This window comes from Balaenoptera ricei, chromosome 3 (genome assembly GCF_028023285.1).
Source record: "Balaenoptera ricei isolate mBalRic1 chromosome 3, mBalRic1.hap2, whole genome shotgun sequence".
NCBI classification, from domain to species: Eukaryota; Metazoa; Chordata; class Mammalia; order Artiodactyla; family Balaenopteridae; genus Balaenoptera; species Balaenoptera ricei.
The window spans coordinates 166,038,817-166,060,993 of NC_082641.1; the positions used below are offsets into that span (position 1 = coordinate 166,038,817).

General features: G+C 52.5%; 1 protein-coding gene across 5 annotated transcripts in view; it reads left to right on the forward strand.

Moving 5' to 3' along the window:
• SNAP47 (synaptosome associated protein 47) overlaps window positions 1-22,177 on the forward strand; it is a 159,603-nt gene that overhangs the window by 69,922 nt on the left and 67,504 nt on the right. Inside the window, exons 5-8 of one of the 5 annotated variants that reach the window (XR_009502506.1) lie at window positions 2,083-2,180; window positions 9,802-9,988; window positions 10,439-10,568; window positions 10,833-11,358. The gene's annotated coding sequence lies outside the window, so the exon portion shown is untranslated. Of the gene's footprint in view, window positions 1-2,082; window positions 4,683-9,629; window positions 9,762-9,801; window positions 9,989-10,438; window positions 10,569-10,832; window positions 11,359-22,177 lie in introns of those variants that run through there. The other 4 variants (XR_009502507.1, XR_009502508.1, XM_059917934.1 and 1 more) reach the window with 4 other exon arrangements.

Sequence of the window (22,177 nt, forward strand, 5' to 3'; positions counted from 1 at the left end):
ACTCAGCACTAAAAAGAAATGAGCTATCAAGTCATGAAAAGACATGGAAGAACCTTAAATGTGTATTACTAAGTGAAAGAAAACAATATGAGAAGGCTACATACTATACGATTCCAACTATATGATGTTCTGGAAAAGGCAAGACCATGGAGACAGTAAGAAGACCAATGGTTTCCAGGGATTGCAGGGAGAAAGGGATGGATAGGCAGAGCACAGAGGGTTTTTAGGGCAGTGAAACTACTCTGTTTGATACAAATATAATAATGGTTATATTTGTCAAAACCCATAGAATATAACACCAAGAGTGAACCCTAATGTAAGCTATGGACTTCGGGTGATAATGATGTGTCAGTGTAAGCTTATCGATAATAACATGTACCCCTCTGTTGTGGGATTTTGGTAGTGGGAGACACTCTGTGTATGTAGGGACAGGGAGTACCTTCTCTATACCTTGCACTCAATTTTGCTGTGTAAAACTGCTCTAAGAAAGAAAGACTACTTAAAAAAAAAAAAAGGAAATGGAGGGAAGGAGAGAGGGAGGTAAAGGAAGGAATGAAAGCAGTCTCCAGTCCCAAGCAATACTAAAATCCAGCAAAGTCCCTTCAGTTTCAAGACCTGAGAATACTCCTCTGTGATTCAAGGCTTTGCCCTCTGGGCCCAGCTCCACTCTTGGAGTCATTCTTCCTTTTTCTTGAAGGATAGAGCATGTCAACAGCTCAGTAGGTCTATCAGCCTGTTGCCTGCCTGTAGAATTTCAGAAGTCCAACAGCCCTTTTTCCGCTCCATCCCTTTCAGTTTAAGCTGTCAGTGTTTCTGCTGATTAACATTCTCAAAAAACTTGTGGGTCTCCCGTGTTTGTCATGGGGATCCACACCATAGACAAGAAGATCCTCCATAGATCCTTCCTGGGTAACCCCATCTCTATTCCTGGCTTCTGCTGAGATGGTTGAGTGCATCCATGAGGTCACACCCTTAATCTCTTCAGCCACACTGTTGGCTTTCTCACCAGTGCACACTTTCCCAACCATGAATCTCCTAATTTTAGCCTCTTTTGCTATCTGAACAGGCTGAGAATTTCCCAGATCATCAGGTGCTCATCATTTCTGTTTAACAGTTCCTTCCTCAATTTGTCTCTTCCCTCTCAAATGTTACTGTAAACAGCCAGGAGGTACCAGGCTACACCTTCAAAACTTTGCTTAGAAATCTATCTCTTCATGTTCATTTACAAGTTATGCTTTCCACCCAACAGTAGAATACAGTTCAGCTGAGTTCTCTGCCACTTTATAATAAATTTCCTCCAGTTTCCAATAACATGTTACTCATTTCCTTCTGAGCACTCACTGGCAGAGTTTTTAACATCCATATTTCTACTAATAGTCTATTCAAGGCAGTTTAGGCTTTTTCTATCACGTGTCTCAAAACTTTTCAAGGCATTACCTAATTCTGAAGCCACTTCCTTATTTTTAGGTATTTGTTGCAGTGGCACCCCACTCCTGGGTAATAGAATCTGTATTTGTTTCCCGGGACCATAACAAAGTACTACGAACTGGGTGGCTTGAAACAACAGAAAGTTACTCTCATAGTTTCGGAGGCCAGAATTCTGAAATCAGGGTGTTGGCCGGGCTGCGTCCTCATATGGGCTCATCTGGGGCTCCAAGCTCATCCAGGTTGTTGGCAGAATTCAGCTCCTTGCAGCAGTGAGACTGAGGTCCTCATTTCCTTTCTGGCTGTCAGCTGGGCTGCTCTGAGCCCCTGGAGGTCACCCATGTTCCTTGCCACATGGCCCCTCCGTCTTCACACTAGCAGCAGAGGCCAAATCCTTCTCATGCTGTGAACCTAGGACTCTCCCTTTGCAACCAGTTGGAGAAAACTACTTTTAAAGGAAGTCATGTGATTAGGTCAGGCCCACCTGGATATCTTCCTATCTTAAGGTCCACTGATCTGGGACTTTGATTCTATATATCTGCAAAATCCCTTTGCAACAGCACCTTATTAGTGTTTGATCAAATAACTGGGAGAGGCTGTGTGTACACCAGGGCAGGAATTTTGAGGGTATCTTAGGATCTGCCCCTCTCTTTCCAGCATCCAGGAAAGCTGTGGCCCGGCCCTCACTCCTCACCCACAAGGAGTAGACGCATCGACCCACAGTTCTGGCTCTCCTTGCTGTCTGTAGGACTTCAGTAAGTTACTTCCCACCTTTGAAGATTCATTTCTGCACCTATAACATGTGGATTCTGAAGATCCACTGTCACAACCAGGCAGAGCCCCTGGCCCAGGCTTACTTCCTCTCTGTTTATCTGTGAGACACCCCCACCCCTGATGGCTGTGAGATGTCCTCACACTGGCTTCAGGAGCTAGGAGAGAGTGAAGAAAGGGCTTTATGAAGCCACTCCTGTTCCAGGAGGCTGTTAGTGCTGAGGGCCTGGGAGAAGTCCCCTTCCTCTCTTTCACACGTTTGAGGAGATGGAAGGAGCACAGTGAAGCCAATCTTGAGGGCTGCAGCTGTGGGGAAGAAACCCCCTCACCCTCTTGGCCTGGCGAGCGAGGTGACCAGGTGCCTTTGTCATGTCAAAAAGAACCTCTTGCTATGGTTCCAGCAGGCTATTTTCAGGGTGACAGCCAGACCAGAACCTGCAGCGGGCCAGGGAGGTACAGCTGGGGACTTCCAATGAAAATGGCCAGCTGGACACCAGCCCCATCCACAGAAATGTTCCTATTTGTTCCACATGTTCGGCGTGTTTTTAGTTTAATGGTTTCTATTGTGGTGCAGTGTTTCCAGCAGTAAAGTCAGGGCAGACAGGAGGTAACTGTGGGCCCAGGATCCCCACATAGCGAGTAGGGCACTGCCCAGTTGCCAGTGATCAGGGGTGTGAGTAAGGGTCTGAGAGGGGACATCATGGCTTGCTGCTGTTTGTGGGTGCAGCTCACGCCAACAGAGGGGCAGTGCAAAGGGAGAGGACAGCAGGAAGAGATGCAGACCTGAGGGGTGAGGCCTCTTTGGAGCTCACTCTGCTCCATGTGGGGTCCCTCAGCGCTCTGCATGCTGTGGATGGATTGGCGAGACAGTGTTTCTGATGGGGAGCTGGCTCTGCCTGATTGGAGAGCAAGTCCAGAGCACCCTGCCCTCTGGGGCTTGAATCTTGTCTGTTTGAAAGCAGGATCCCCTTGAGTTTAGTTCCTTCCCACAGCATTTCAGTGCAGTAGACATCAAGCATTTCTGACAGTCATTGAGCACAGGTGGTGAGCTCCTATCACTGGAGGTGTTCCAGGAACCAGGGCACTCTCAAACAGTGACTGTGCTTTTTTTGGAGAAACTGCCATAGGGACCTGTCCATCATGTAACATCATGTAATGCTGTGGTTCAAAAACCCGCCTTCCTACCTGCTTGTTACAAGAGGGTCCCTAACTCAAACTGCTCGTGTTTGGGCCTGAGACAAGTCTGGCCCTTCCGGCCAGCACTGAGATCATCACTTTGTTCAACAAACACCCCTCAGCTTCTGGGAGGGAAGAGAGGCAGTCCCTGCCTTGGAAGGGCTCAGCATCCATGGAGAGAGGGGCCGAGGCCCAAAGCGGGGCAGAGATCTTCTGATAGCACCCAGAGCACTAGGAGGCGCCCTCTGATTGAAACAGGACGGGGAGAACAAGCCAGGGCGTCTAAAGTTCTGGGTGAAGTTCTCAGTGCCGTTGACACATCTTGTGATGAATCAACTGACTGCATGGAGCAAAGCTCACCTGTCCAGTGCCTGGGAACCTTTCTGGAAATTGCCATGGAGTGAGTCTCTGGGAGACAGAGATGCAGATTCTCAAGGTGGCAGGCCCTCGGGACTACCGTCTTCTCTCTCCTCTTTGCACCAGGGCTGCAGGAACCCCGTGGGGAAGGGCCCACCTGTAGGAGGGTGCTTGGCAGAGGAAGCAGAGACAAGGCCCCAGTCTGTGTTCTCTGGTTTTGGCCCCCACTCCCCCTGGGGAGATAGGGCAGGTGGCTGCAGCATGCTGGTATTCAGGGTGAGCCCTAAGCAGGCCCAGAGGTGATACTGGAGCCCCCATTAGGGTCTAGGTGCATCAGCTATACCCACGTGCAGCTGGGTTCCTCCACCCTTCCAGTGGGGCCTGCCAGGGGTGAAGTGGGCACATTTATACCCATAAGGGCATGCCTGGCACACAGTTGGCATCAAACCCCATTTAGGATCATGGCTACATGAAGTCCAGTTGGATGGCATAGGGGAGGGCTCCTGAGGGGGTATGCCACTGGGAAAAGCTATTTTTATTGCCCTAAACCTCAAGCCTCCAGCTTGGGTGTGTCTCTGAGCAGGGGAGTGGTGAGCATGGCGTGGTGGGAGTGAGGAAGCAGAAAGCAGAAGGCCTGGGCAGTGTCCTGGGGAGAGGGAGGGGTGGGTGTTCCTAAGGCCCCTTCCTGTAAAGAAGAAGGCCCCATTGCTTGGGACAAGCACAGTCCTGCAGGAGGGTGTCGGCGGTCCCTGTGGAAGGACTCCACACTTGGCACCCGCCTCTGACCAGTCTCTTATTTTAGAAAGAGGGCCGGACATTTTGTGCATTTGTACGACTGAAGTTGCTGTGTGCTTGGCATGACTAAATCGCAGACTCTCACCAAAAGCAGATGTTTATCTCCAGATGCCATCCCAGCGAGCACATGGCCTGAATAAATAAATAAATTACTCTGCAATTTCAGAAGTAAAGCATGCCTGTCAGTATTGGCTTTCAGTAATTTTCAAGGGAGAAAGTTCCAAAACAAAAGTCTGCTTGGATTTGGAAATGATACCTCCTTCAAAGCTTAATTCTTTCCTTATGTTCAGAGTCTGATAAAAATGAGATACAGATTGAGGCCTATTTTAATACAGTCCTGCTATCTGTATAGTGCTAAAGGATCAAGATAAAATTTTGTGCGGGAAGTATTTTGCTCATTCATTTGTTGAGCACACTCACCTCTGAGTGTGGGCTTGCCTGAACCCCCGCCTCCGGACCCCTGGGAAGATGTGAGAGTGAGCTTATAGCCACAGCGAGGCAGAAGTGGGCTGGGCAGTGGTCAGATGGCAGGGAATTTGGACATGGGCAGGGGGAGGGCATCCAAGTGGAGGGGACAGGCGACGGAGGGGGCAGGGTGCAGCTGGTGCAGAGCTCAGGTGGCATCTCCCAGCAGCTGGAATCTGGAGTGTGTGGAAGGTGGGAAGGGGTGGGCTGTGAGCTGCTTTTCTTTATGAGGGAGGTCTTTGGTAGGCATCAGGGTGGGGGAAGCAAAGGACCCACACCCTCCAGGCACCACGCCTAGACAGGCAGACAGGGTGAAACCCTGACAGGTGTTCTGAAAACAATAACTGAGGTGACACAGTGTTACCTGCACGGTGGTACACCGTGGAGCCTTCCGGACAAGTGTGTCTGCATGTAGGCCACCCTCAGCTTGGGCAGACATCAGCAGACCACGGGAGGCTCCCTGCTCCTTGATGAGGGTCCCACCTTCTTTTTTTTTTTTTTAACTTTTTATTTTATATTGGAGTATAGCCGATTAACAGCGTTGTGATAGTTTCAGGTGCACAGCCAGGCAGGTCAGCCACACGTATACATGTATCCATTCTCCCCCAAACTCCCCTCCCATCCAGGCTGCCACATAACATTGAGCAGAGTTCCCTGTGCTATACAATAGATCCTTAGGGTCCCACTTTCTGAGCAGACCCATGGCCTCCTCAAACCCTAACCTTCAGCTCCTCAGGCCTTGGTCACCAGGATTTGCACAGGATACTAACCAGGAGCCCTGCCCAGGGCCGGCCTCTCTCCCTCCCGATTCCAGAGCTGGGTTTGGTCAGGGGAGGCATGCCTGGGGTGTCCAAGGGTGCAGCAGGAACAGCCTTGTGGGGTGGAAGAGAGGGGGCTAGCCTGGCTCTAGGGCAGAGGAGCCAGTGGGAGAGAGTGTTCTGACCTGTAGCCCACCAGGCTCTCTTGGTGCTGTTGCTGTGTGTTCCTGAGCCTGGGTGAAGACACATCACAGGACAATGGTGTGTGTACGTGAGTGTGTGTGTGTGCATGTGTGTATTGGGTGTGGGGTCAGGTGTGTGCGATGCAGGGTATGTGGGTGGATTTAGAGGTGTGTGTGCATGGGTATGTGTGTGGGTTTCAGTGTGCATTAGTGTGTATGTGCATGGGTGTGTGTATATGTGTGTGTGCATGGTGTGTGCAAGGGTTTGGGTGTGTGTGTCAGTGTGTGCGCATGTGGTTTTAGGATTTGTGTGAGTGTGTGGATGAATGAATGTGTGCATGAGTATGTACATGGATTTGGGTGTGGGACCTATGTGCATATGAAGGGTTTGGGGTGTGAGTGTGTGTGCATGGGTGTGTGAGAGCGTCTGGGTGGGTTGGGAGCCTGGACCAGGGTGCCCTGTGGCAGGACAAGGAGTTCTGCCTCCTAATAACCGAGGTCAGCCATGCTCTGTTCTGTCGTCGGGCAGTGGCTCCCAAAGAAGCTGTGCAGCCCTGGGCAAGGGTGGATCTGAGGCTGTCTGCTCCAGACTTTCCCCTCTACCACCCACAGTACATTAGTTGCAACATCTGAATTAGGAAATGTGAGTATTCTCAGCCACGGCGGTGGAGGGAATGGTGCTCGTTTGGGTGGCGTGCCCAAGATACTCAGCAGCCACTACTGTCAGCTGCACATTGGTGTCCCTTAGGGAGATGGAAACCTGTGTCTGGGGCAGAAGTGTTGTCGTCTCAGAGGGACTTGAGTTTGGTCTCCATGTATGTGGTCAACTCTTGCTCCTTGCCCACTCCAGATCCAGCGTGTGATACACGTGCTCTGTGTGGGCTCTGGCTTCCCATCCAGGTGTGTGGTCCTTCCGTCTGACGTTGAAGCCTTCCTATTGGGGACAGCCAGGTTGTACTGGCACTAGTAACCATCATTCTCTTTTTCATACTCTGTGCACTCCCCATGCAACAGTTGACTAGTACCACCTCAGCACAGAGCACAGCAGTCCTTGGACTACATCACTCCATCTGAGTGGCCCGCCAGTGTGAGTCACAGGTCACAGTGCCCAGTAACTACGGAAGACCAGCAATCTGTGCCCTATCCAGTGGACACCAAACAGTACTGCTTTCATCAAGTTTTGGGGCCACCATACGAACTTTTTACTCTTCTCCCAGTCTTCTGCTTCAGTCACAGACCCTGGACCTTTCACACCCCAGGGAGGAGTTTCCCAGGATGTGGGACTTTGGCATGAACACTAGGATGTCACTTCCCTGTCCTGGGACCTGAGGAACCCTAGTGAATGCAGGGTCCACATGGTCCCTCTGAAAAGGCACAGCGGTAAAGAAATTCATTAGCCAAAGTGGCTTCACAGCGCTAAAACCTCCCATGTGTGTTTCTCAAATAAGCAAGGCACACACATCCTTTGTGGGGGCATACTACACTAGTTTCCTGTGTTCTCCCATCTCCACCTCCACTGCTTCCTCCCTCCATGGGAGAGGGACCACATGCTCATCAGAGCACTCCAAGGACTAGCTGGGAAGGGCACAGGATGTGCACAGCCACGGGGCTCCCTTTGGCCCATCTGCTGCTGGCTTTGAGCGGCCCAATGCCCCACCGGACACCAGGGGCCCTGTTCTTAATGCACCACCCAGGGAAACTTGGGTCGAGCTCTGGACTCTGGGAAGGCTGAGGAAGCTGGGTCAGACATAGACTTTCTCTTGGAAGGACAGGAGTTGTGGCACCCCAAGTTCTCTGCAGACCAGCAGAGAATGGTTATCACCATCTTCCCCGCTATCACCCCCTCCTCCTGCCCCCCAGGGCGGGGTGCCACTCCTAGCTGGCCAGGCTTTGGCTCCTGGCCGGCTGAGAGCCAAGGATGGGAGAAGGAAATGTGCAGTGAGACAGCTACGCCAGCTCACCTAGGCCCAGGCTCCAGACAGGGATGGTGACTCCCGCGGGTGGGCCCACACCCAGCTCCTCACTCCAAGGGGCAGTAGGACCCTCATGGCCTCATCTCTTGGACCCCGTCCTCCCTGAGTGCTGTCAGTTCCTCCCCAATTGCTGTTGGTCCCACTCCCCACTGCAGTATACGCAGTGCCTTGTTACAGCCAAAGGAAGCCTTTGGACCAACTTTCCACTGAGGAAAGGGAGGCTGCTGTCCGTCCTCCCTTCCTAAGCCTGGCTCATCTTCTCCTTGAGTGATGGACGATACGGCACAGAGCTCAAGGAGAGGCAGCTGAGGAGGGTTTAGGAGGAAGAGAGGCTCCCGGTTTAATCCCCACCCCCTGACAAAGGGAAGGGAAGCTGAGGCTCTGCAGAAGGAGAGTGAACCATCCCCTAGGCCGCCCAGGGCCCCGCTGTGGTGAGAGCCAAAAACAGTCTTACCCTGAGAAGGAGCATAGGGCAGACAACCTCTGAGTCCACCCTCTGGGCAGAACCATCCTGCCCAGGAGGTCAGGCGTTTCTCCCCAACTGTAGTCCTGTATTTTCAGGTCTTCACTGAAAGAGGCCAAATGAGTTTCAAAAGGTTTAAGGAAATCAAAATTAAAAAGTAGAAAAATTCACAAATACAGAATCTGCAAATAATGAGGGTCAACTAATTAATGGTTTGTGTTTACTTTCTCTCAGGAAGGATCATGCTGGCTTAAAATAAAAACATGTATATGGAATGCTTAAAACTGGAAAAAAGCTTAGGAAACTCTGGCTTGTGGAGGAGGAAACAAACCAGGATACTGGGTGGAGTCACCTCAGGAGGCTAGGCCAAGGCCAAATGGGCATGTGAATACCTACTTTTGTCATATCTCTGGATGAATGTGGGCAAGCTGAAGAGTTCACGGCAGAAATAGGTTTTTCCCACACACCACCTTCCATGCAGAGCTGTCTGGGGTCCTTCTTTAAGGTACTAACTGCATGCTGCAGTTCTGGAACCCTCCTGGTTCTTCCGTGACCCACAAACATTGGAACTAAATGTCTGCATAGATTAGGGATGGCTCCAGGGTCCTTGCAAGTGTTGGGTGCTTCTTTACTGACTTTTCTAATTTATAATTAAAAATGCAAGCAGCTGTGTGGAGCTTTGCAACACAAGTTTTCCTTCCCTGGAGCTTCTGGATCAGTGTCTTGATATTGCAAGGCAAACTTAAAAACAAGACATTAAATTTCCTGTAAAACCAACAAAATAAATTGTAGCTGAGACTGACCATAAAACAGCCTCTTCCTTGACTACCATGGTAAAAGTCACAGTTTAAACACGTAGTAGTAAGTATATCATTAGACTGCTTTGAAATCAAGCTTTAAATCCATGATCTCCTCTCTGGGATTGTTCTTCAGTTGCAATTCTCATCTTATTTATGGATTGACCATTAAACATTAATTCCTATGATAATAACTGGTCCTGAAGAACTGTTTGCAGTAGTAACTGTGCAGACACATTCTCACCAGGTGCCCTGCAGGGTGGGAGCCTGTGCACGTCCCCTCCAGAACTGATGTTTGCCTTTTAGTACACCTTGTGGTGATATACTCAAAACTATTTTAGCAGATATTCTTTGTGAAAGGAAAGAAGAGGGGAAATTTATGCTGGAAAAATAGTTTTCTTCCCTAGTTACTTTTTAATCTACATAAGGAAAAGGAGGTTATTTTCAGGTAAAACTCTGACTTGCAGACACAGCTAGAGTGTTTGACTCTGGAAGCCCATGCTCCAAGGGCCATCAGAAGAACTTTCTGGCCACGCATGCCCTGAGGAGCAATGCCAACCATGAGCTGCTGTCAAGTTTCACGTCTTCCTATGATGTCAGGTACATTTGTAATGTTACGCAATGTTTCTATACATTCAGGATTTTGTCACACAAACTTCCTTCCCATGCAACTGGGCCCAGAAGGAGGAGGTTGTGTCTCCATCACCTTTGGTGGCCACTCCATGGAAGCAAGCCTTCCATCACATGGGCTCCTGGAGCACGTGCTAATCCACTAAAACCAATGTGGGAGAGCTGTTCTGGGACTTCATCCCTCACCAACTCAGAGGTAATTATGCAGTTATTTATTCATATGTGCATGTGTGTGCACACACAGAGGCATACACACACACAGACACATATGTGCAGACAGACTCAGGCACATGATGCTCATGGAGACACACAGATATGAGGAGACCTGCAGTCCCACACAGAAACATGCAGACACACAGACACATGGAAACGTGCAGGCACATGCAGACAGGCACACACACAGCATATACTCAATGTACCTTGTTCCAAAAGTTTTTAGAGCAGCTTCTAAAGGATGCATAAAATATCTCAGAAAATAGATTAGTTACAAAAAAGAAAATTTGGGAAAAGGATAGTGACTTCAGATGGAGGTAGGAATAAAAGCTAACAGAAAGCATAACGATGCTAATGCAGTGACAGCTAGCTCTCCTACATTACTCACCATGTGCCTGGGCTGAGGCATGTGTGATTATCCTGCATTTCCCAGGTGAGAAGCTGCATGTCCAGCCACCTCTTCGGGCATCTTTTGATGGTGTCATCATGTGAAGCACGGAACCCTCCATCAGGAACCCCTCTGAGCCACGTTTGTGACCAGCACCAGGCAATGCCTCGCACAGGTCGGTGCCTCTTGGTGACAGAACGGGATTCCCTCCTGAGGTCTCTGTGTGTGTGCTCTGCTCCCGCAGCCTGTGTCTGGCATCTCTCATGCCCCAGATGAATGCTGTGGCTTTGGCATTTACAAAGGCCATTGCTGGAGCATTGTGGGCTGTTCTCTTGGGCCCAAATACGGTTTGGAGTCAGAGGAGATATTTTAAGGAGGGGTGGGGGGTGGCTCATGTTTGGACACCCCCTGTGTCACCATCTCTGTCCTTTTTGTTCAGAGGAATGATTGGCAGCCAAGAGACCTGTCCCAGCTGTGCGGCCATGTGGTCCCAGGCATTTTCTTCCCTCTCCAGGACTTTCCAGCTTGGCCACCTGGTCAGTAAGGGCCTGCTGCTTCTTGGGCCCTTTATTTATTTATTTTTTGAGGCAAGGAATACGACTTTATTTGGAAAGCTGGTAGATCGAGAAATGGCAGACTAGTGTCTCTGAAAAACCATCTTCGGGCCCTTTAAATGAACTTGTTTTTCTGGTCAGACTAGACTCCGCACTCACATGATGGGAATAGAAACCACAGGCGGGACCTCAGAACAAAACAGGTGCAAATCCTCAACTGATAGATGCCACCTGGCAGCCTGGAAAAGCTAGAGTGGAAGAGAAGCAAGAACTCAGGTAAAACCCCACCAAGTGAACAGGATCCTCATGGGGCAGGTGCATGATCAGGATCCTGCCAGAGTCTTTGCAGCACTCATACTGTCTGAAGCTCTCCTGTTTGCTTAAATCCTTATCCGTCCCCACCCAACAACTGCGGTGTAAGACCCATAAGACCTGGGACTTTATCCAAAATTATTGATGAGTGAGTTGGAGGTTCCATCTCAGGTGCCCATCGGGCCTCATTGGCAGCCTGAGTGAGGTGGAGCAGCCCAAATGAGAGGGAGCAGCCTGAGTGAGAGGGAGCAGCCTGAGTGAGGTGGAGCAGCCCAAATGAAAGGGAGCAGCATGAGTGAGAGGGAGCAGCCTGGGTGAGGTGGAGCAGCCCAAATGAGAGGGAGCAGCATGAGTGAGAGGGAGCAGCCTGGGTGAGGTGGAGCAGCCCAAATGAGAGGGAGCAGCATGAGTGAGAGGGAGCAGCCTGAGTGAGGTGGAGCAGCCCAAATGAGAGGGAGCAGCATGAGTGAGAGGGAGCAGCCTGGGTGAGGTGGAGCAGCCCAAATGAGAGGGAGCAGCCTGAGTGAGAGGGAGCAGCCTGAGTGAGGTGGAGCAGCCCAAATGAGAGGGAGCAGCATGAGTGAGAGGGAGCAGCCTGGGTGAGGTGGAGCAGCCCAAATGAGAGGGAGCAGCATGAGTGAGAGGGAGCAGCATGATTGAGAGGGAGCAGCCTGGGTGAGGTGGAGCAGCCCAAATGAGAGGGAACAGCATGAGTGAGAGGGAGCAGCCTGAGTGAGGTGGAGCAGCCCAAATGAGAGGGAGCAGCATGAGTGAGAGGGAGCAGCCTGGGTGAGGTGGAGCAGCCCAAATGAGAGGGAGCAGCATGAGTGAGAGGGAGCAGCCTGGGTGAGGTGGAGCAGCCCAAATGAGAGGGAACAGCATGAGTGAGAGGGAGCAGCCTGAGTGAGGTGGAGCAGCATGAGTGAGAGAGAGCAGCCTGGGTGAGGTGGAGCAGCATGAGTGAGAGGGAGCAGCATGAGTGAGAGGGAGCAGCCTGGGTGAGGTGGAGCAGCCCAAATGAGAGGGAGCAGCATGAGTGAGAGGGAGCAGCCTGAGTGAGGTGGAGCAGCCCAAATGAGAGGGAGCAGCATGAGTGAGAGGGAGCAGCCTGAGTGAGGTGGAGCAGCCCAAATGAGAGGGAGCAGCCTGAGTGAGAGGGAGCAGCCTGAATGAGGTGGAGCAGCCCAAATGAGAGGGAGCAGCATGAGTGAGAGGGAGCAGCCTGGGTGAGGTGGAGCAGCCCAAATGAGAGGGAGCAGCGTGAGTGAGAGGGAGCAGCATGATTGAGAGGGAGCAGCCTGGGTGAGGTGGAGCAGCCCAAATGAGAGGGAACAGCATGAGTGAGAGGGAGCAGCCTGAGTGAGGTGGAGCAACCCAAATGAGAGGGAGCAGCATGAGTGAGAGGGAGCAGCCTGGGTGAGGTGGAGCAGCCCAAATGAGAGGGAGCAGCATGAGTGAGAGGGAGCAGCATGAGTGAGAGGGAGCAGCCTGGGTGAGGTGGAGCAGCCCAAATGAGAGGGAGCAGCATGAGTGAGAGGGAGCAGCCTGGGTGAGGTGGAGCAGCCCAAATGAGAGGGAACAGCATGAGTGAGAGGGAGCAGCCTGAGTGAGGTGGAGCAGCATGAGTGAGAGAGAGCAGCCTGGGTGAGGTGGAGCAGCATGAGTGAGAGGGAGCAGCATGAGTGAGAGGGAGCAGCCTGGGTGAGGTGGAGCAGCCCAAATGAGAGGGAGCAGCATGAGTGAGAGGGAGCAGCCTGAGTGAGGTGGAGCAGCCCAAATGAGAGGGAGCAGCATGAGTGAGAGAGAGCAGCCTGGGTGAGGTGGAGCATCCCAAATGAGAGGGAGCAGCATGAGTGAGAGGGAGCAGCATGAGTGAGAGGGAGCAGCCTGAGTGAGGTGGAGCAGCATGAGTGAGAGAGAGCAGCCTGGGTGAGGTGGAGCAGCATGAGTGAAAGAGAGCAGCCTGAGTGAGAGGGAGCAGCCTGGGTGAGGTGGAGCAGCCTGGGTGAGGTGGAGCAGCCCAAATGAGAGGGAGCAGCCTGAATGAGAGGGAGCAGCCTGAGTGAGGTGGAGCAGCCCAAATGAGAGGGAGCAGCATGAGTGAGAGAGAGCAGCCTGGGTGAGGTGGAGCATCCCAAATGAGAGGGAGCAGCATGAGTGAGAGGGAGCAGCATGAGTGAGAGGGAGCAGCCTGGGTGAGGTGGAGCAGCCCAAATGAGAGGGAGCAGCATGAGTGAGAGGGAGCAGCATGAGTGAGAGGGAGCAGCCTGGGTGAGGTGGAGCAGCCCAAATGAGAGGGAGCAGCATGAGTGAGAGGGAGCAGCCTGGGTGAGGTGGAGCAGCCCAAATGAGAGGGAGCAGCATGAGTGAGAGGGAGCAGCCTGAGTGAGGTGGAGCAGCCCAAATGAGAGGGAGCAGCATGAGTGAGAGGGAGCAGCCTGGGTGAGGTGGAGCAGCCCAAATGAGAGGGAGCAACCTGGGTGAGGTGGAGCAGCCCAAATGAGAGGGAGCAACCTGGGTGAGGTGGAGCAGCCCAAATGAGAGGGAGCAGCATGAGTGAGAGAGAGCAGCCTGGGTGAGGTGGAGCAGCCCAGGCGAAGTGGAGCAGGTAGTGAGACAGAGGCCTCAAGAGAGGAGACGGTCCAAGGCCTGCACATGTGTACTTCACTCTCTGAGCAACAGCATGCTGGAGTTGAGTCACAGCTATAGCCCCCCAAGGGACAGTTTGAAGGGTGCTCAGCTGTCATACTTGGTTGTTTCTGTCCAAGCCTCATCAACCATGCGGTTTCCTTTAATGAGGACAGGAGCACATTGTGTAAATCTTTCCCATCCTCCCCAGTGGCCCCCAGTGGCTTTAATCTAGCTGATTATGGTCTCTGTTACAACTAGGTACTTAACTCTGCCATTGTAGAGTAGAAGCAGCCAGCGACAATACAGAAACAAAAGGGTGTGGCTGTTCCAATAAAACTTCACTTATAAAACAGGTGGCAGCCAGACTTGGCCCACGGGCCATAGTTTACCAACCCGTCCTAGATCATCTCATCAGTTTACACTCACGCTCTAAGACCATCTTAAAACAGACACCCTCCCCACATCCCCGCAGTCCTCTCCACTTACTGCTCCTCCAAGAGACTCCAAATGCTTCCCTGTGCTTGCCCCCCAGCCACCCGCCAGGAATCTCCCCCTCTAGACAGGCTCCTGTCCCCGCCACTCACTGACACTTAACATCTACCTGTGCGGTGCTTGGAGGGTACCACCTATGAATTCTATCTGTGATGTCCTGGGAGGCGACTGAACAACGGGATACAGGATGGGCCCACCACTGTAGAGAGGCCCACAGTGAGTGGGAGCTCCGTGTACACTCACAGTCAGGTTTTTTGCAGTGGGGAAGGGGACACCTGGGGTCTCCTGACCAGAGTGGGACTCTGGGTGCTGACCAAGGGGTGCTCTGATTCACAAATCGTGCAGCCCTGGGTGCCCATGGAGTGTTGACAAACTGCTGGGATGTAACGGGGTTTGCAGTGGGTGGCAGAGGGGCCTTGGCTCAGGAGGACATGCTGGAACTTCCCTAGTCAGAGACAGCAGGGGAGGCCAGGCCCAGGGTCCAGGAAGCCGCTCTGAATCCCAGTTCCTCTTGGCAGAATCTAGACTCAGGTCCCCAGACGCTGGAGAGGCACTTGGTGGGCTCTGTGGGGCAGAACAGTAGGGGTGGGATGTCTGGGCTGCAGTCTGGAGGAGAGAGGGAAGGGACCAGCTCCTGGCCTATCCCTCAAGGCTGCCTCTGACCCATGTGATGGACCGGAAACGTAATTTAGAAAATCCTCATGGCATCCCCGGAACTAGACTGGCCTGCTGCTTCCAGGAAGGGTGGAACTGCCCTCTTGTCCCCTGGGGTAGGCCAGGACCAGTGGGGCCACCAAGATGACTCACAGGAGGGCCAAAGGCCCACAGCCAATCCCAGCCTTGAGTTTCTGGTGTCTTAGGCCCACAGGTATATGCTCTCTCCTGGGCAATCAGGCCTGGGCTCTGCAGTCAGGGTTTTCCTTGTGCTTAGGCAACCCCTGGGTTGGCTGGGACTGACATACACGTCACCTCCTTTAACCTGCCCCCTATGGCCCTTGGAGGGGTCCCTATACCCCAGGCTGGCTGCACTCTCTGAGTAGGGATGGACCTCCTGAAAGAATGAGAGGGTGGTGCATGAAAGAGAGCTGTACAGGCAGGAGAGAGGCCCGAACTTGCCCTGGGCGGCTAGGAGCTGGGATCTCCCAGGTACCCTCAGCAGCTGGTCCTCAGGCCAAGTGGGTCTTGCGGCCCCAGCTTGGCCACCGTGTCCCATCCAGACCCTGCCCCCCCACTCTTGCCTGAACTCCCCACACCAAGGATGCTAAGCTCATCAGTCCCCTCCTGGCCCTGCCCCAACTCCCCAGAGACCCCTCCCTCCCAGGCAGGGGCCTTACCTCTCTCTGCCAGCGGTTCCCGGCACCCTGCTCCTGCCCTCTCCTGCTGCACGAGCTTGGCCAAGACCCCCAAGGAACTGGGATAGTTCCTTCTCTCAGAGCTCAGCAGAGGCTGTTCCTCCACCTAGCCTCCTGGCCCACTGGACCCCAGGGCTTCATCCCTCAGAAGGGCTAAAAGAGGTGGGCTGCTGCCCAGGGTCTCACCCAGTGCTGCTGCCTCTGGCCCTGCATTGTCTCTTGAAAGTTTTTGGAAAGTCCTGAACGGTGAGGTACTCAGAGCATCTGATTTCACACATCCTCGACAGACTTCAAAAACAGGAGTGGCTGGGATCTCTGCTTCCTTCTCTGGAGTTAGCCTGTCTTAGCATCCAGAGTGTGGGCTTCTTGAGGGCCGTGTTGGTTTTCTGGGTGTCCTCCCCTCAAAGAGCCAGTTGAAGGAGGAGCCTCAGCTGTAGCACCCAGCACATCAGTGGAGTTGCTGGGTCACCGAGGGGAGGGGCTTCAGGGATGCAGGTGAGGCAGGGGAAGGGATGACACCCTCCAGCACCTGAGGCTCACTCCTTCAGGGTCTGTACGGCTCTGACCCCTCCCTGCCTCACCTGGGTTTCAAGGTACAAATACAGATTCCTGGGCCCCACAACAGACCAGGACCAGAACCCTAGGGAGCCCAGAGATCTGTATTTGCAGCCTAATGACTCTGAAGCCTGTGGCGTGTGAACCCCTTTCTCCAGAAGCGATAGTACCCAGTTACTAAGACCCCTTCCCCTGAAAAATGTCCGACGGAAGTACTCCTTGTTCCACATGACCCACACAACCAGGGAGTGGTCACCCATCATGGCAGTGTGCCCTGGCCGTGGGCTCCATGACTGGGGTTAGGGTAGAGTAGGCTAGAGGACTCACCTGTGGTAGGGTCTGGAGGGTGTGGCCCAGGGCCTGTGGGTGCAGTACAGGGGCCAAGGGAGACTGCTGAGAAGGCCGCAGGGTGGCCAGGGCCCTGGTAGGGGAGGGAGCCTCAGTGTGGACACCGCTGAGCTTTTCCTGAGGGGTGGTCCAGAGGCACTAAGACAGGTATCACTGAACTTGTATGGACCAGCTGGCCTGCCTGGGGTGGGAGATGGCTCCCTGCCAGCCCAGGGTGGGCTATGATGCTGGGTACATGGGCCAGGGGCTTCCAAGTCCTGGGCGCCACCCTCAGGCAGCAATCTGGTGTCCACTGGGGGAAGCCAACACTACAGGCAGGTTTGCTGACCCCCCATGGCCATCTACCCTAGGCAGGTGTGGCTTGGCCCTGTCTGACTCTCCTCCTGCTCCTCGCCTGTCTTGAGTCAGCACAGGTGCAGAGGTGTTGATGAGGCTGAGGTGCTATGGGGGAGGTCCCACCCTTCCTGGGACTCCCCGGTCCACACTGAGCGGGCTGTCAACAGTCTCTGAGAAGACACCACTGGTGGTCCCCTCATCCCTACAGGACAGAGTCTCTGCTCCTGTCCTACTGCACTCTCTCTCTGTGCACCCTGTCCTGGTCACCCCCAACTACCCCACCTGCCCTTATACTTTTTATTGAGGTGAAATTTGCATAAAATGCAAGTAACCATTTTTAAGTAACCATTTTAAGTTCAGTGGTGTTTGGTGCGTTCACAGTGTTGTGAAGCCACCATCTTTATCTAGTTCCAGAACATTTTGTTACCCCCAAATAAAATGCCAATAAACAGTTTCTCCCCATTCCTTTCCCTCTGGCCCCTAGCAACCGCCAACTTGCTTTCTGTCTCTGTGAATTTGCCTACTCTGGACATTTCATATAAATGGAATCAAAATGTGGTCTTTTGTGTCTGGCTTCTTTAACTTAGCACAATATTCTTGAGATTCATCCATGTTGTGGCATGTGTCAGTACTTCATTCCTTTTTATGGCTGAATGATCCATTGGTGGATATTGGGCTGTTTTCATTTTTTGGCTATTGTGAATAGTGCTGCTCTGAACATGGGTGTACCTGTATTTGCTCGAGTCCCTGTTTTCAGTCCTAGGGACTCCATCACCTAGCAGTGAACTTGCTGGGTCATATGGTAATTCTATATTTAACTTTTTGAGAAACCATCATTCTGTTTTCCACAGTGGATGTACTGCTTTACATTCTCACCAGCAGTGTACACAGATTCCAATTTCTACACATCCTTGCTGACAGTTGTTATTCCCCCCACACACACCCTTTTTCTTGTATCTCAGCATGTGTAAAGTAGTATTTTGTTGTGGTTTTAATTTGCACGACCCTAATGACTGATAATAATGAACATCTTATTATGTGCTTGCTGACCATTTGTATATCGTCTTTAAAATGTCTATTAGTCCTTTGCCCATTTTAACTGGGTTGTTTGTGCTTTTGTTGGTGAGTTGAAAGAATTCCTTATATATTCTGTATACTAAACTCTTTTCAGATATATGATTTGCAAAATTTTTCTTCTGTACATTGTCTTTCACTTTATTAATAATGTCCTCTGATACACAAAAGTTTTTAATTTTGATGAAGTCTATTTTTCTTTTATTGCTTGTAGTGTCATATCTAAGAATTCATTGCCAAATCCCAGATCATGATTTGTCCCTGTGTTTTCTTCTATGAGTTTTATAGTTTTACATCTCGGACCCATTTTGATTAATTGAGGTGGGGGGTTAATTTGAGGTAGGGGTCCAACTCCATCTTTTGTGTGTGGCTATCCAGTTGTCCCAGCATCATTTGTTGATGAGATTCTTCTTTCCCCAAATGGTCTTTGTACTCCTGGTGAAATCCACTGGCCATAGATGCTTGATGTGTCCCTGTACTCCCAGCTCCATCCCATTGGTCCTATGTCTATCCCTATGCAACAACCTGCCTTGCATTTGAACCACCACCGTTCCCTCAGCTTCACCAGGACTCACATTCTTCCTGGGTACCTGGGTCCTGAGCCTCTTCCCAGCTTTACCTCTGATTTACTGTCCCTGCCTGAAGGGGGGTTAGACATGCTTCACACTAAGTCTACTCCAGCTGTGGCCTGTGGGTATCTGTGCTGGCCCTTCTCCACCACTGTTACCTGTGTCCATCCTGGGTAGTGCCCCACTAATGAGGAGGGCAGTGGGTCCTTCTCACCCACTTCTCACCCTCCTCCCCTCCTTCCACCTCCATGCAGTTGGCCCTTTCCTGAGCGGGGCTGGGCCTGGGTCCCTGCTCCATGTTCAAGTCTCAGAGCAGAGGTCCAGCACCCCTCATCCATGAGCCATCCTGGTCGGGAGTGTGGTCCCATCAAAACCCTAGGGCTATGGGGAAGCCCCAGATCTGGGAATTCAGGACTTGTTGGTGAGCCTGTGTATGTACATGTAAAGGCCCAGTTCTGACACCCATGCCCATGGGCTCAGCTCCCAGCTCGACCACATCCATGGTCTGACCCTGGACTGGCTGCCCACCCTGTAGTAGACAGTGACCTAGTGCCGTGAGGGGCTGAGCCCATCTTTTCTACCCCTGCTTGGGCCTGAGCCTTCAGAGCCCCTGGGAAGACTGCAGCCAGGGTGAGTCACTGCTGATTAAACTAGGCAGGAATTTCCTGGGTGGGGTTATGTTCCTGGAACAGTCCTGCCCTCAAGAGGCATGTGGGGACAGATAACCACTGCTCAGGTATAGGGTTATAGATAACCACCTGAGAGGCTTGGCATTGCAGAGTGGAAGCCTGTAGGAACTGGACCCTGAGGGCAGACCGCAAGCTGACCCGATAGAGGGGACAGGGAGGGTGTGGGGGGCAACTGAAACTCAAAGTCCAGAGAAGAGGATGGCTTGTATGTATGAAGGCGGGCACAGCTGGTGTGACCAGAGCACATGTGAACCTGAATTCTTATGAGTTCTTATGAGTGTCATCACATGTGTGCAAGTGTACCTGTGCATGTGCAAATATGTGCATATATGTACAAGTGTGCGTACATGCAAGTGTTTGTGTGTGTGACTGCATGCGTGTGGGTGTAATGTATACATGTAATTGCATGTGTGCAAGCATGCCAGAGTGTGTGCAATGTGTTCATGTACGTGAATGCATGTCTGAAAATGCTCATGTGTGTACGTGTATATTGTGTGAACATGACTGCATGTATGCCAGTGTGCTCGTGCATGCAAGTGTACTAGTGTGAGTGCATGCATGTGTGAATACAAGTGTGTGAGTGTGTTGTGCAAGTGCACCTACAAGTGCATGTGTATGCATATGCAACTGTTCATTTGTATGTTTGCCCGTGTGTGAGTACAAGTGTGTGTGTGTGTGTGTGCACAGTGCATATGTATGAGTACGTGTGTGCATGTGTACATTCCAGAGTACCTGCTTGTGTGTCCAGTATGGACCAATGCCCTAGATGGTTGATAAAGGGCAGGGGCTCCAGCAACACCCTCCAGGTGGACATCCTGCAGCATCAGTGAGGCCTCCTAGGGTGTGGAGCAGAATTGCTATAGATTGGTGCAGACAGGCTCCTAGAACCCAGGTGGTGAGGACCAGGGTCAGATGGAGGCTGAGAGCTATGGTCCAAACAGTAAGAGGGATAAGCCCAGAGCACAAGTGAAATGGACAGATAGGTGGGTACCCAAGGGAAGTGGTGACCCTCAGTTGAGAGTCAAGAGGTCTCAGGACTTGGGAGCAAGAGACCCTGTCCTGCCAGATTCCAGGTAATCTGGAATCACAGAACCCCATGGCCGGGTTGGACATGGGCCTGAAGTGTCCCTCTCAAGGACGGGTCCTGGCTGGCTCCCAGACTGTGGAGCAGGGTCAGCCCCACCTCCTGAGTCCCTGTTGGTCTCAGCTAAGGTTTGGACCATCCTCCAGCCCAGCCTGGCTGGCACTTGTCCCCAGGGTCCTGAGCCCCATGACCAGGATCTCCCAGGGCCACCAGCCACCCAACCTGTGCTGCCTCAGGGCCTCCCCTACAGCTGTAAGAGCCCTGGTACCTGAAGGCAAAGGGTCCCAGGACCTAGAACAGTCTCTAGCTTTCTCCTCAGTGAGAACCAGTGCAACCCCAGGAGGCCCCTGGGGTCAAGAAGCCCTAGGGGAACGTGCCCCAGGGCAGGTGGGGAATAAGGAGAAGTGGACACTGGGCATGAGGCCCAGCCTAGAACAGGAGCTCAGTGCCCCCTGCCCCACCTGCCCTTCTCCCAGCAGGCCCCACCAAGAGGCCACAGGGTCAGGAATAAGACCAGGTCTGAGAAGAGGGGCAGCATGTTTGGCCAGGGGCAAGCTTCATTTCCTGTTCTAGAGAATGAAGACTCATGGCAGCTTCCCTCGTGGGCCTCAGGGACAGTGGCTGAGGCCTCTGCTCTCTGGAGGGGCATGCCAGTGTGAATCTCCCCTGTCACCAGGGCCAGGCTGGGAGCTAAGAACCAGGGGCACCAATGGCCCCTTCATGGTGCCCCCAAGAAAAGTGCACAGGACACAACCCCTGTTCCCACACATGGCGCCCACACACAGCTCCACACATGTGCACAGCAAGGCCGCAGTCCCTGTTGTGCATGCATGGCATGTCCTGAGGACCAGCTTCCCTGGGGTCAGTCTTTCCCCGTCCCTTTAACCTTCGTCTGTACAAGGCCAAGGAGCCCCCGCAGTGGTGTGGGGAGGACGTAGCAACCTCCAGGCAGGTGGTGCAGGGAGCTCTGCAGCAAGCAAGGACACTGGACCCTGGTCATTCCAGCTTGGGTCTCCTGGACAAGGGACGATGCCCCATGGCTTGGCCTGGCTGGGGGCAGACACAGGCCAGGCGAACAGAATGGGGAAAGAAGACAGGCTGGGGCAGGTGGAGATGTGGGGCCACAGCACAACGTGTGCAGTGCTCAGAGTTATGACTCCACAGGCACAAGCAGGGTGGGCTTCTGGGGGTCCTGGGGCAGCTTCTTTCCTTCCTTCTCACTGGGTAGGCCCTCGCAGGGTAAGGGGATCTCTCTCACATCAGAGGACAGGGTGGTGTTTGGTCCTGGAAGTGGGGCAAGCAGCCCAGCCTCTCTCAGGGCTGTAAAAAAAAATTAATGAACAGAAACCCCGGTTAAATGGAGTCAGGAGACCAGAAGGGGGAGCTCTCACACCCTGCAACTCCTCTTCTTTCCTGGCAAGGACTCAGCCAATGAAAGGTCATAGACTCTTTGTTTACTGTAGCCCCCCCAACTTCCTTTTCCCCTCTATAAAAGTGTTCTCCTACCCTAGCCACACAGGGACTTGCCTGTGGCTCACCATGGTTGCAAACCCCAAAATGCAATTCTCTGCTGGAGTAATAACTGGCAGTCTCCAGTTATTTCACATTTTTGCTGGAGAAATAACTGGCAGTCTGTTTCAGGTCAACATTTTGGTGGCCCATATGGGGGTCAGAGAAGGCTCCAGAGCTAGTAAGCAAACAGGTGTGGGACCCCACTGTTGCTCACTGCTTTTCTTGCTGACCCTGGGGTTTGAAGGTACATCTTTCTCCTGGATCTGAGCTCATGTT